We start from the raw sequence: 11,119 nt of genomic DNA on the forward strand, positions 1-11,119 counted from the left end.
AAAATTAGTTTGTAAGTGTGGTAGCTCTTTATTTTGGAGCAGAGAAGCATCCATTTGGTCAGTCCTTGGAGAAAGATGTGCCTGATAGCCATGGCTCTGGCCTTGTAAGCACGCCCTGTTTTGTGAACCTTTGTCTACACGTTGGTTGGGTGCCCCGACCTGAAAACAAACATCCTGCAGAACACGATGTCAGGAGGCACAAACAGCCTGACAGAGGCTCTGCCCCCAGGGGCTGAACCCCATTGTGTTTGTGCAAGAAGGAGCACAATGGGACATCCTGCCTGACCCCGCAGGGTCGCTGCCAGAGTATGAGCGGGTTTATTCCATGGAATATTTCTTCTCAGTGGAGCTGATGGATTTACACCAGTGAATGAGCTGGCCAGGAGACAGTGCCTGCACTGCCTTAGGAATGCCCAGTGCTCATAAATGTTAGGATGTTCTTAGTTTGTGGGATGAAGTGACTGTGAGAAGTAGCCGGAGCTCCCTAAATAGGCTGAAGTTACATAACTGATTAACTACTTAATGGCTATTTTAAATGAAACCTCCTGTTTTCTGGCACACGCTTCAATTTCCAAACCACCTGAGAGTTCTTGCAGGAAGATTCCTCTTCCACACTCCAATCAGGAGGAAGGGATGAATTTACCTGGCCTGACGAAGGTTCTCTCCAAAGCTTCATTTCTTCTGTGATGTCTGATCAGATGTTTTTGGACTTGTGCACTTTATAAGTAGCACACTTCCAGATTAAAATGAATAAACTGTTGCCTGAAAGGAAGGGGGAAGTGCTGGAGCTTTCCTCTAACCCGGATGTTTGGAGATTGCACAGTACCTTCTTTTTATACCCAAGTCTTATCTAAATCCAGTCTCATTTACCCGACCCCTTCTTTTTAGGGAATAATTGTCCACTTGTTCATTTTTCTACATGGCATGCAAAGTTCTTCTGGATGGAATGTGCTATGACTGCAGAAGCACCTGTGCTGTCACTGAGGCACTTTTTGATTTCATACATTTTTACATGTCCTGTATCTCATCCAATTCAAGGTGAGGATAAACCTGGTTAGTCAGGGTGGGAAATACAGGATAGTTGGATGTCATGAATTTTTGTTCTGAAATTCAGCTCCAGGTATAAACTTTGCCAGACTTTGGCTGTACCTGGGCTCGAATTTAACTGATCTGCCAAGAGTATGTGAGGAAATATTGTTAGAGTTGAAAATACAACCAGTTCTGCTGTGTTAAATAGCCAAAGGTCTCTCTGGAGCAAGTGGTAGAGATAGAAGGTGCCATTCTGGAGTCTCCAGAGATTTTTGTAAGGGCTCTCAAACCTGGAGTTCTAGGGCCTGTGTTCTTGTATCCCCTCTTTCTATCCCTTGCCCTGTACTGCAGCAGGAGCACTTGGCATGGTAGTTCCTCAGTCATCCACCACTGCTGCCAGGTGCAGGTAACATCCCCTAGAAAAGTTAACCTCATCTGCTCTCCTTCCTCACAGTTCTAACACACTGGGGTTGGGACAACTTTATCTGTTCAGGTGGCAAAAATTGCAAAGTATCTCAGAGCATTTTGCACTTGAACTTAAATTCTTTCAAATTAACTGGGCCTGATGAAACAGCTCTGAAGGAAACTGTTCTTCTCTTTGGCTGCTGGGAGAACTGGGGCTGGAGGGCTGTGTGGAGCCACACTGTGAGGCGCTGGCACAGCCAGGAGCCTTTGACCAGCAGTGTTTAATTACTGAGTCATTCTGTGCAGATGGATGGATGGGAGAGAGGGGAAAAAACCCATCCTGCTGGAAACCGTAGCACTTTCTGGAGAACTTTTAAAACATGCCATGGATGGGGGGGATGTGGTGGCTTAGAAGGATTGTTAATACTCTAGCGGGGAAAATATGCAATCTCAAACCAGGGGCCAATTTGAAATGTGCTTGGTACAGCACACTGTATGGTGTGATCCACCTGTAATGAACAGTTTCCACCTTTATTAGGTTTTGGGGTGTTATTTTAGTGGCAGCGGTGCTGATGTCTGGGTGTCAGCGTTTGGCTATGTGGGAAACAAGGTAAGGGCCTAAATAATACATGTTACTTGAGGGGCTGGAAACTAGAGCCATATCCTATGGCCTTCTAATTAAAACTCTTTATTTCCACAGATTTATTCTGTGGGCCTTACTAAATAGATCAGCCTTGGGTTTCTAATGGTGACTACTTGAGGAGGAATGTCGCCTTTGTTCCCCTGAATGGTGGGGAGCAGATTACCGGGCTGCCAATTTCCTGCTGCCTTTCAGAGCTGCAATTTGAGCCCTATTTGCTCCTGGCTCTTGCACAATTGGAAACAATGGGTGGCTTCTTTCAGGTTTCACTTCAGAGCTCTTAGAAACTGGGGAAGTGGCAAAAGCCCTACTTTACAGGTAATTAACAATAGATAATGTTTGCTCTGCGCCCCCGCTTTTTTTTTCTTTTTTTTTTTAAGAGCTGATAAAGGTAGGAGTCCGCACCGAGCTCTCAATACAGAACCCGCAGGGGCACTTTTGTGGATGCAGTCCCGGCCACAACCCCATCAAGGTGATGGTGTGGGTCAAACCTCCAAGCAAAGGCAGGGGCGGCCACACCAGAAGAGCTGCTGGGCTGCCAGCAGTGCTGAGGGCTCTGTTCCAGTCGGCCCGGTGTGTGTGAGTGTTTGCTGGTGTGAACCTGCCCTTTGATTTAGGGCCCCTTTTTATGGTAGCCTCTATCTCCTTTATTAGGTGTGCTCTACTCATACCTTGTTGACGTTTATGTAGGATAGTTAAATGTTTTCTTGGGGGTATTCCATTCTAGGAAACCACCTGTCCTGTAAAGTTTATCTTACATACAGAAGCTTGTTTTACCACATAAAGATAGAAGTGGCTGTTGTTTAATCTTATCTTGCTAATGGAGGGCTGTGGATGCCTACCAAGAAGATACCAAGAGATGATCTTGCAATGTTATTAAAAGTTATCAAAAATGGTTTAGGGCAGATGGACAGTGTCTGAATTGGGATGCTCCTGCCTTTCTGTGTTGCAGGTGCTCTCCTTCCTTACCTCCCTGCCTGAAGGCACATCACTGTAGGTGGCTACTGGAGCTGCAGATGTGGAGGCAGGGCTATGAACCAAAAATGGGACGTATCCAGCAGCACCGAGGAAATTCAGTCCCTGCACTCCATCCATGTATTGCATTTGAACATGTAACCAAAGTATCAAAAAACAAATGAACACAAGAAGCAGTTCTGCATTTCGTACCTGTGTTTCTGAGTTTCCCATGGGGATTGCAGAATTCCATTAGCTTTAACTGTGAGCATGGCTTTTGCTTCTTGTTCTCACCATCTGCAAGGCCTGGACTCAGTAAAATACTTCTGTTCCTCCTCCTTCCTGTCGTAGCTGCCTCTCTTACTGCCATGACTTCAGTGATGTCTTTTAGGCTGTAAATCTTACCATTGAAACCATCCCAGAAGGAGAGAAAGCTTGCAGAGTTGCAACATTCTGGATGTATCTCTGCTCCAGAGCAGGAGCAGATGGAAGGATGCCCATGCCCTCTGTTGCTCATCTTCACGGAGCTCTGAAAAAGAGGAGGAAGAGATTCTGAGCAGAGGCTTGGAGCCAACCTGTAAAACTGCCTCACTGGTAGGTTTGTTAGGAGACTGTGATTATTTCCCCCTTTCTCCAGTTCCTTGCAGATAATTTAGGAAGATGGAGGAGATCTGAATGAACAAGGTATGTGCCCACTCTCCTTCCCACCTGTGAGTCTGCAGCAGTGCTTCTATGAGATGCCAACACAAAGAGTTTTTCTGGCTCTCCTGTGCTTATGGACAATGCAGTTATATAATCTAATAGAACAATAATGGAAATGTCTCCCATGACAGGAGCTGTATGATGGATAATCTTTTCCTCCTCCTGCATTCTGTGGGCAGAGGGACATGTGGGGGTATTTGCACATGCACTCAGTGTACACCAAAGGTTTTCCCCTCCTGCCTCTAAGGCCTCCCCAGTGCCCTTGGGCAGGCTGTTCTTTGTGTCAGGCCTGCTCCTACGTGATGTTCTGCTGGGGAAAATGATGCCTCCCTCGTGTTTTTCAGAGGATGTAAATTTGCCAAAACAAATGTCGGGGAGAGGAACGCCTGACAATTCTGTTTTGATTTTATGTAACCTTTACAATGCCCTCCCTGCAATGCCTCCCAGATAAGGAGGTGGTGTGCCAAAGACAGAGAATGGTTACAGCTCCTGATGACCTCATCCCATCTCTCTGTTTCAAACAAGGCTCTTTTTGATGGGTTACGAGACGAGACGTGACATCAGAGTTCTCGGTTTTGTGCCTGCAGCGCCGCTGGGAAGCATCCCACAGAATGAGCGCACTGGCTGGGCAGAAAGGGCAGCAGTGGGACAGGAAAAGTGTGAGTGACAACAGCCACAAAGCAATGGAGGAGTTGGACAAGGTTGTACACTAATACACCAGAGTCAGAATGGAAAATGCTTTTTGAAATTGCCTATGTCCTTCTGCCATCAGCTTGTGTTCAAAGCAGTCTCTCACAACAGGACTGCCACGGGCCATGGCAAGGGCTGGAGGCTAAAGGCTGTCAGGCTCAGCAAAACCTGGAGTTAAGCACTTTGCCAAGTGAAGGAGCCGGATTTCAGCAGGATGTGGTGGAGGTGGCTCTGTCTCTGTTGCCCTCCTGTGCTGGAAATGCAAGGATGGCCTGTAAAGCCAGACCCCAGAAGAAATTTCTTGTCTGAGTCTCAGCTTCAAGTTTCTGCTAAAGCCTCAGCTCAGTCCAGCCATCCAGAGATGCTACCTGGCAAAGGAGAGCAGGAGAAAGTACTGACTCATCTGCAATTATTTGCCTAACAAAAGGACTCGGTGCTGTCAGGTGGTCCATAGCCTGCGGGTTATATTCTTATCTAGACTTAGGCAGCAAACCCTTTGATTTACAACTGGATGTAAGGAATAGCGACTGCTTGCCTCATCTGCTCAGTAGCTTGCTGGCATATATTCCCCTTAGGTTACAAGCCTAAAGGATCCCACATCAGCAAGTCACTGGCAGTGTGTGTTGTTGGCTGAGCCAGTTAGGATGCTGAGAACATGGCGCACCAATGCTCCAGGATCTGTAAATCCTGAGTAAAAAGAAAAAAAGCCTGCCTGGAAAGCTCTGAGCTACTCAGCTGGTGGTGAACTCCTTCCTGCCCCTTAAGAGACCTGGGATGCTCCACAGAATTGGGAGGCCCAAACTCCCCACAGCTGAAGGGACACTCAGGACAAGAGTCCTTGGTTATATAGAGGGGTGTTAAGCAGGCCTGCTCTTCTTGAGGCAGGTCACAGTCTGGTCTTGATCTCCTTCAGGCTTCCCCCAAGTCCTGCAGCCTTAAACCCAAGGGTTTGTGACAGGAGAGCTGTGCTGTTCTCCTGCATCCCTTCTGGAGCTCCAGTGGATTTGGTTGTGCTAAGGATATCGGCTAAAACTGGCCTGTGATCTGTGATCAAGCTACAAGGGCTTCATATGAGAATTACAGAATCTGCTCCCTGCAAAGTGCTGGGTTTGAGTCAGCCAGAGAGACCAAATGGAGGCTCTTACCAACTTAGTCTTTGTTGGGTGCCTAACTAGAGCTAAGCCTCCTGCAAGGACAGGGGCTTTGGCTGCCTTTTGTGATACAAATGGGCTATGTTTAAAGCCCTGTTTGTGGCTGGGAGTGGGAAGCTGCTTGTTTGAGGGTATTAACTGTCTGGTAGCACTCCTGGCCCTCACTGAGGTGGCCCCGGGAACAGGGTAGCTTGGAAATGCCACTTGCAATTAAAACCTGTATTTTAAAGTGCAGTTCTGCTGCTCGTTCATGCTGAGAAGGGTTTCCTATCTTTCAGAGTCTTTTGGTCGCTGGGCTACATTTAATAGGATGAGATTTATTTTTTTTCCCCCTTTCCCCCTTGAACCACAAAGCTGCCAAGCTATCCAAGAAAGAGGCTTGTAATTAATGCTAAGTGGAGTGGAAAGCAGGGTGGCTGCTCAGTGTAGGGCACACTCTGGCCTCAAAGAATGCCAGTGGAGCTCTGAAACAACTGTGAGTCTCCAGGTTTTTAATCATGCTGTGTGGGAGTAGGAGCTGCCCCCACTGCAGTGAATCTGTTTGGCTCCATTGTGGCTGGAATGTGAATATTGTACTGCGGGGCCATGGAAGTGTCCCTTTGGATGGGTTTCTCTTTTGGGGCACTCCAGGAAAGGCTGGATTTGCTTCTCTTTAAAAGCTTTGTCTAAGTTCCTGCAGGTTGTGACCTTGCAGTTTGGGGCTGTGATCTTCCTGGTGATAACCTCGTCATCTCGCCTTGGCCTGTCCCTAAAGGGTCTGTTCCAGGGACACATTTTCTCAGCCATCCCCTCCTCCTTGCACACAGCTTTGTTGTTCCAGTAAGTGGTTTCACTTTCTGAAGTGTTGAAAGTGGCTGTTAAAGCAGCAGCTGCCTTAACCTGGGGCTCACCTGCTTTACATTTGGGATATTTTCCCCTGCACGTTCAAGCTGTTTTCCCACTGTGTTTGATGAGCAAGTGGAATGCAGTTTCCATGTCTGCTGTATGGGTTCTAGACCTCACCCTGGGCAGTAATAGGGCAAGGCTTTTTGCTCAGCTCTCAGAGAGACAGGGGATGTGGTGGGCAAGTCCTTTGCTTGTGCTTTTCCAACCACTTCTAGGTGTCTAAAAATCCTTAGAGAAAAATGCCTGTGACTGCCAAGAAACCCTTAGCTAAGAAAACAGAGAATAGATCAGTACTGAGTGGCAAAAAAAAAAAAAAGTGAGGAGCAGGAGTGACATTAGGGTTTTTTAACACACTTTATTGTAGGTCCATTTCAGCTCTGTGGTTTTACTTTTTGGCTTTGCATTCCCAAACTGCATCCTGCATTTCTGCATCTGTTTGGTGAGACTATAGCAGAAACATTGGTATCTTTGCACTGCCTCAGCTTGCAGAACTGTAGAGAATAAATACCAGAGCTGTTGCTTTGGCCATTTGGTCACCTTGCTGTTGGTAGTGGGTTTTTTTTTTTCATTCTCTAACAAATAGGCTGTGGCAGAGGACCTGCTGTGTAGGTTCTCAATTTAAACTTTTGCTTTGTGGGTTTTTTTTTGCTGTTGGTTTTTTTCCCCCCATTTAAAACAAAGCCCCTCAATTGTCAAGCTGTGTCTGACTTACTCAGAATTCCCGAGTTTTGCTTCCTTTTTGAAGGTGGCAGAACAGAAAGCTGACGTATGGAATATTTTTCTCCTCCAGTGTGTGCGTGGATCTCCCCCCAGGCCGTATGTCGGTGTTTCCCAGCTGCCCGGGTTTCTCATGCAGATGAGCCCTGCAAAACGGTTTCCTCCTGCACCCTGTTAGGACAAAGGCTCAGTTGTTGTTTTCTGTTGATAAACTGGACATTTAACTGCTTCGTTTCCCCCCTACTACAGCAGAATTAGTCGGGGGCCATTTGCTCAGGCCCCAATCCCTGGGATTGCTGGGACAATCGCTCAAGAGGTTCCGATTTAGAAACCAATGAATGTCAAGCTGAGCCTCTGAACTAAACTTTCTTTGAGATGAGCCAGAGTGACCTGCAGCGAGCTCTAAAGAAGAGTGCAATGACCCCCCCCTCCCCTTCCCTTCCCGAAAGGAAAAATATTTCCCAGACCACTGGGAACCCTCCTGACTTCCTCTCCTGTGAATTCTGGATTAGTGTGATTTGCATGCTTAAAGTTAATTCACTGGTGAACGGAGGAGGTGTCTGGGCGCTTGAATAGATTCAGCTCCTCGCCGCCGAGTGCCAAAGGCCTCCGGTGCGAACCGCGGAGCGAGGGAAAGTGAGGACATGGAGGACAACTGCAGGGCTGAGGGGAGGGGAGGAGGGATTGTACCATTTGTACTGAAGTGTTTGCAATTCTGCCCTCCCACAGGCCATGGCAACTGGACTGAATGTAATCTGGCCCTTTTATTTTCTTGCTTTCATTCAAGTGAGGCCATATAACAAGTGAGGAGAGAGAGGAAAGGGGGAAATGCATGAAGTATACATAATAAAGGTGATGCTGCTGGAAATGCCGTTTGCTGCTTAAAAATGCAACCAAAACCCAGTGTACTGGATGGGTTGGGAATTTGAGTCCACTGGGTCCCTGGCAGGCTTCTCCTTTAGCCATCCTTAAAAACAAAACAAACAAAAAAAGCCCTGTCTGGTCATCCACAGACCTCACTCCCTGATAAGAGCCATCTCTCATGGCCAGATTAAAACATGGGCTCCATCTTGCAGCTTGCCCTTGATAAGACGCGTCCATCCACCCGTTAGGAAAGTTTCCGTTTCCAATTTTTTGGTGCCTGGGAAAGCTGCTTTAAAATTGATGGGGGAGAGAAAGAGGGGGGGAAAAAAAAAAGAAGAAGAAAAGTTTGAATCATTGCATGGAGTCACTGGCCCCGCTGAGGGGGCTTTCTCTCTCCTCAGAAGAACAGACCACGCACAAAGCCAGATGGTTCCCGTCTGCTGGCTTTATTCAATGCACTTCCTCCCACAGACGGGAGCCCTTTTGCCCTCCTTCCACCCCCCTCTTTCAAGCATCCACCACTGGGCCTTTCTGTTCTGCGGCTGGAAATAATCTTTTATTGCCCAGTTGTTCGGAAGTGACCTTTTGCCCTTGATTAGATAGCACCAGGCTCTATCGCCGGATTGCTTTTGAGCTGGCAGTTGCTTTTTTGTGTCCGCTGATCCGGTGTCAGGGAGAACAATGCAAGGCTTTGCAAAATTTTAGTCCGGCTAAGGCTCCATGTGGGATGGCGGGGGTAGGGAGGGACGGCGTCGGATAAAGCGGCCTCGCGGACCATGATTAATTATATGAAAACATTTCCTTTAATAAACTGAAAAACAAATCGTGTTTTGCTTTGGGTTTTATATTCAGCTCGCGCACTGATGCGAACCGCCGTGTGCTCCTTTCCAAGCCCTTGGATCCCCGGCAGAGGCAGAGGGGCAAAACTGCTCCTTGTCCCTCTCCTACAGGGTTTTTGTGCCTGGCTGCTCAGGCAGGTGAGCTGAAACCTGCCCCCAAAGCTTCCAGCTGGCATTGCGCTCAGTGTTTTACTCATGAGGTGGATGGAGGAGTTATTTCGGGGAGAGGCTCTCAGGCCCTGGAGGAAATAAGTGATCCTTCTCCAAAAAGCAGCTCTACAGGTAACTAAGTTTCAGGTTTTGTCTACAGGTAACTAAGATTCCCCTTTAGAAAGGGGAATCTTAGTTACCTGTAGACAAAAAAGTTGGTATTTATGGAAAGCAAAGGGAATTCTGTAAAATGTAGTAAAACAAGAAAAGAAAATTCTCTCTTGAGAAATTTTACCACCAAACCCTAGAACTGAGTGTGCATTATACTTGGCATAGGGATAATATGCTCCTATATTATTTTCTATTATTATTTTCTATTATTATTTTCTATTGAACATAAAATACACTGCATTGAGGGGTGGCAATCTCTTTCCTAAATAAACGGACCTTGAGCTTTAGCCTAAAACCAAGTCAAACAAAGCCCAAACCTGCCTTTCCCCTCCCCATCCAGCTTGATCTGGACTGACTTAGAAATAGCAGGAGAGAAGCTGGTGGCCTGTGGGTTATTCAATAATCTGTAAGCTAAAATCAAGAAAGCTGTTTTTTGGCTATTTTTGGAGTTAGGTTTTCAGTGTTCAAGACAGCTTAGTCTTAGGCAGTCTGGCAAAAAAAAATTTAAAAAGTAAGTACATCTGGTTTCCAGTCCAGGAAAGGAGAAAGATCCTTGTTCTGCATGGATTTTATTCTTTGTGTTTGGGTCTGGTGGGTTTTTTTGTCTGGGTTTTTTTTTTTTTTTTTTTACCCTGATTGGATTCTGTCACTACCCAATTTTGGAGGAATTTTCTCCAGGGAATAATTTGCTGGTTGCCACAATCCTTTTGTTACTGCTGTGCACTACACTGCTTCCTTGAATAGTAAACTTTAAAAAAAAATATGCATCAGCTCTCTTGGCCTCACGGATTCATCAGCAGCTTTTAATTCTGTCGAGGCCACCCCTTCATCTGGCAAATCACACGAATGTCTGTGGTGTGAATGGGACACGTTCTGTGTCACGAAGGCAGCTGGGGGGCTCTGTTCCCTGCCTGCCTGGGCTCCAGCTGCTGCAGTCCTGGGCCCAGTGAGGAACGGTGTCCAGCCCAGCGGCCACCACCACAGCAGGCACCTTCACCTGGGTTCTCCTGGCTCTCAGAGCAATCTGTTCCACAGGCCTGTTGGTTTCACCGCTGTTAGATGTCACAGGACTTCTCTGTGAGGAAGAGTTTGCTTATGATTCTTAATTAATTCCATGCATTTTTTTCCCCTCATGCCCCTATTTTAGCCAGTGAAGAAGTGTTATCTTTGGGCAGTAAGAAACACCGAAATATTTGTATAGATTCAGTTGCACTGCTTGGAACATTTGTCAGGTGGTAACTTGAGGGCACCTGAGAGGCACAGGTTGTATCAGCTGTAGCTCTCCAGGCTACAAGAACTCTTCAATTAACACAGGCTGTGTTAATTGAACCCACATCTGTCCCTATATCTGCTGGTTGTAATCACAGCAATGACTGCTGCTCTGTCTTCTTCCCTGTGCCAAAGTTATTGCTGTGATAAGGAATTTACATCTTAGCATATTTTAGGTTGGAAGGAACCTCAAAGCAGTAGTTCCAGCCTAATTTATTTTTATATAGGTTTTAATTTGTGCAAGTAAAGGATACTTTTTTTTTTCTTTTTAATGAGAATTGATTAAGAACAGCTATAGGAAAATTCATACTAGCAAATTTATTTGAATTCTTTCCACTTGCCCAATCTCTCACGTGGGTTCAGTGATGGTGGTATGAAAGCTACTCAGTCAGGTTTGAAAGAAGTCTGTGATAGAAGAAACTTCAGAGTAACTCATGACTCTTTATCAAGTGGAAAAAACATGAGCCAGTCTGAGGCAATGCAGCAGATCTGGTTTTTGGTGTAGGAACCCACGTGTCTGTGTGTGTGTGTGTGTAACAGGGGACTATTTCCACTTGCTGATGTCAGTGCTGCTGTTAATGAGCTGCCCACGGCCCTCAGAAATGTTGATTTCAGATTTCCACACCTCTTTGCCTGCAGACAGCCCCTGGTGG

Source organism: Camarhynchus parvulus, chromosome 4 (assembly GCF_901933205.1).
Source record: "Camarhynchus parvulus chromosome 4, STF_HiC, whole genome shotgun sequence".
Lineage (NCBI taxonomy): Eukaryota > Metazoa > Chordata > Aves > Passeriformes > Thraupidae > Camarhynchus > Camarhynchus parvulus.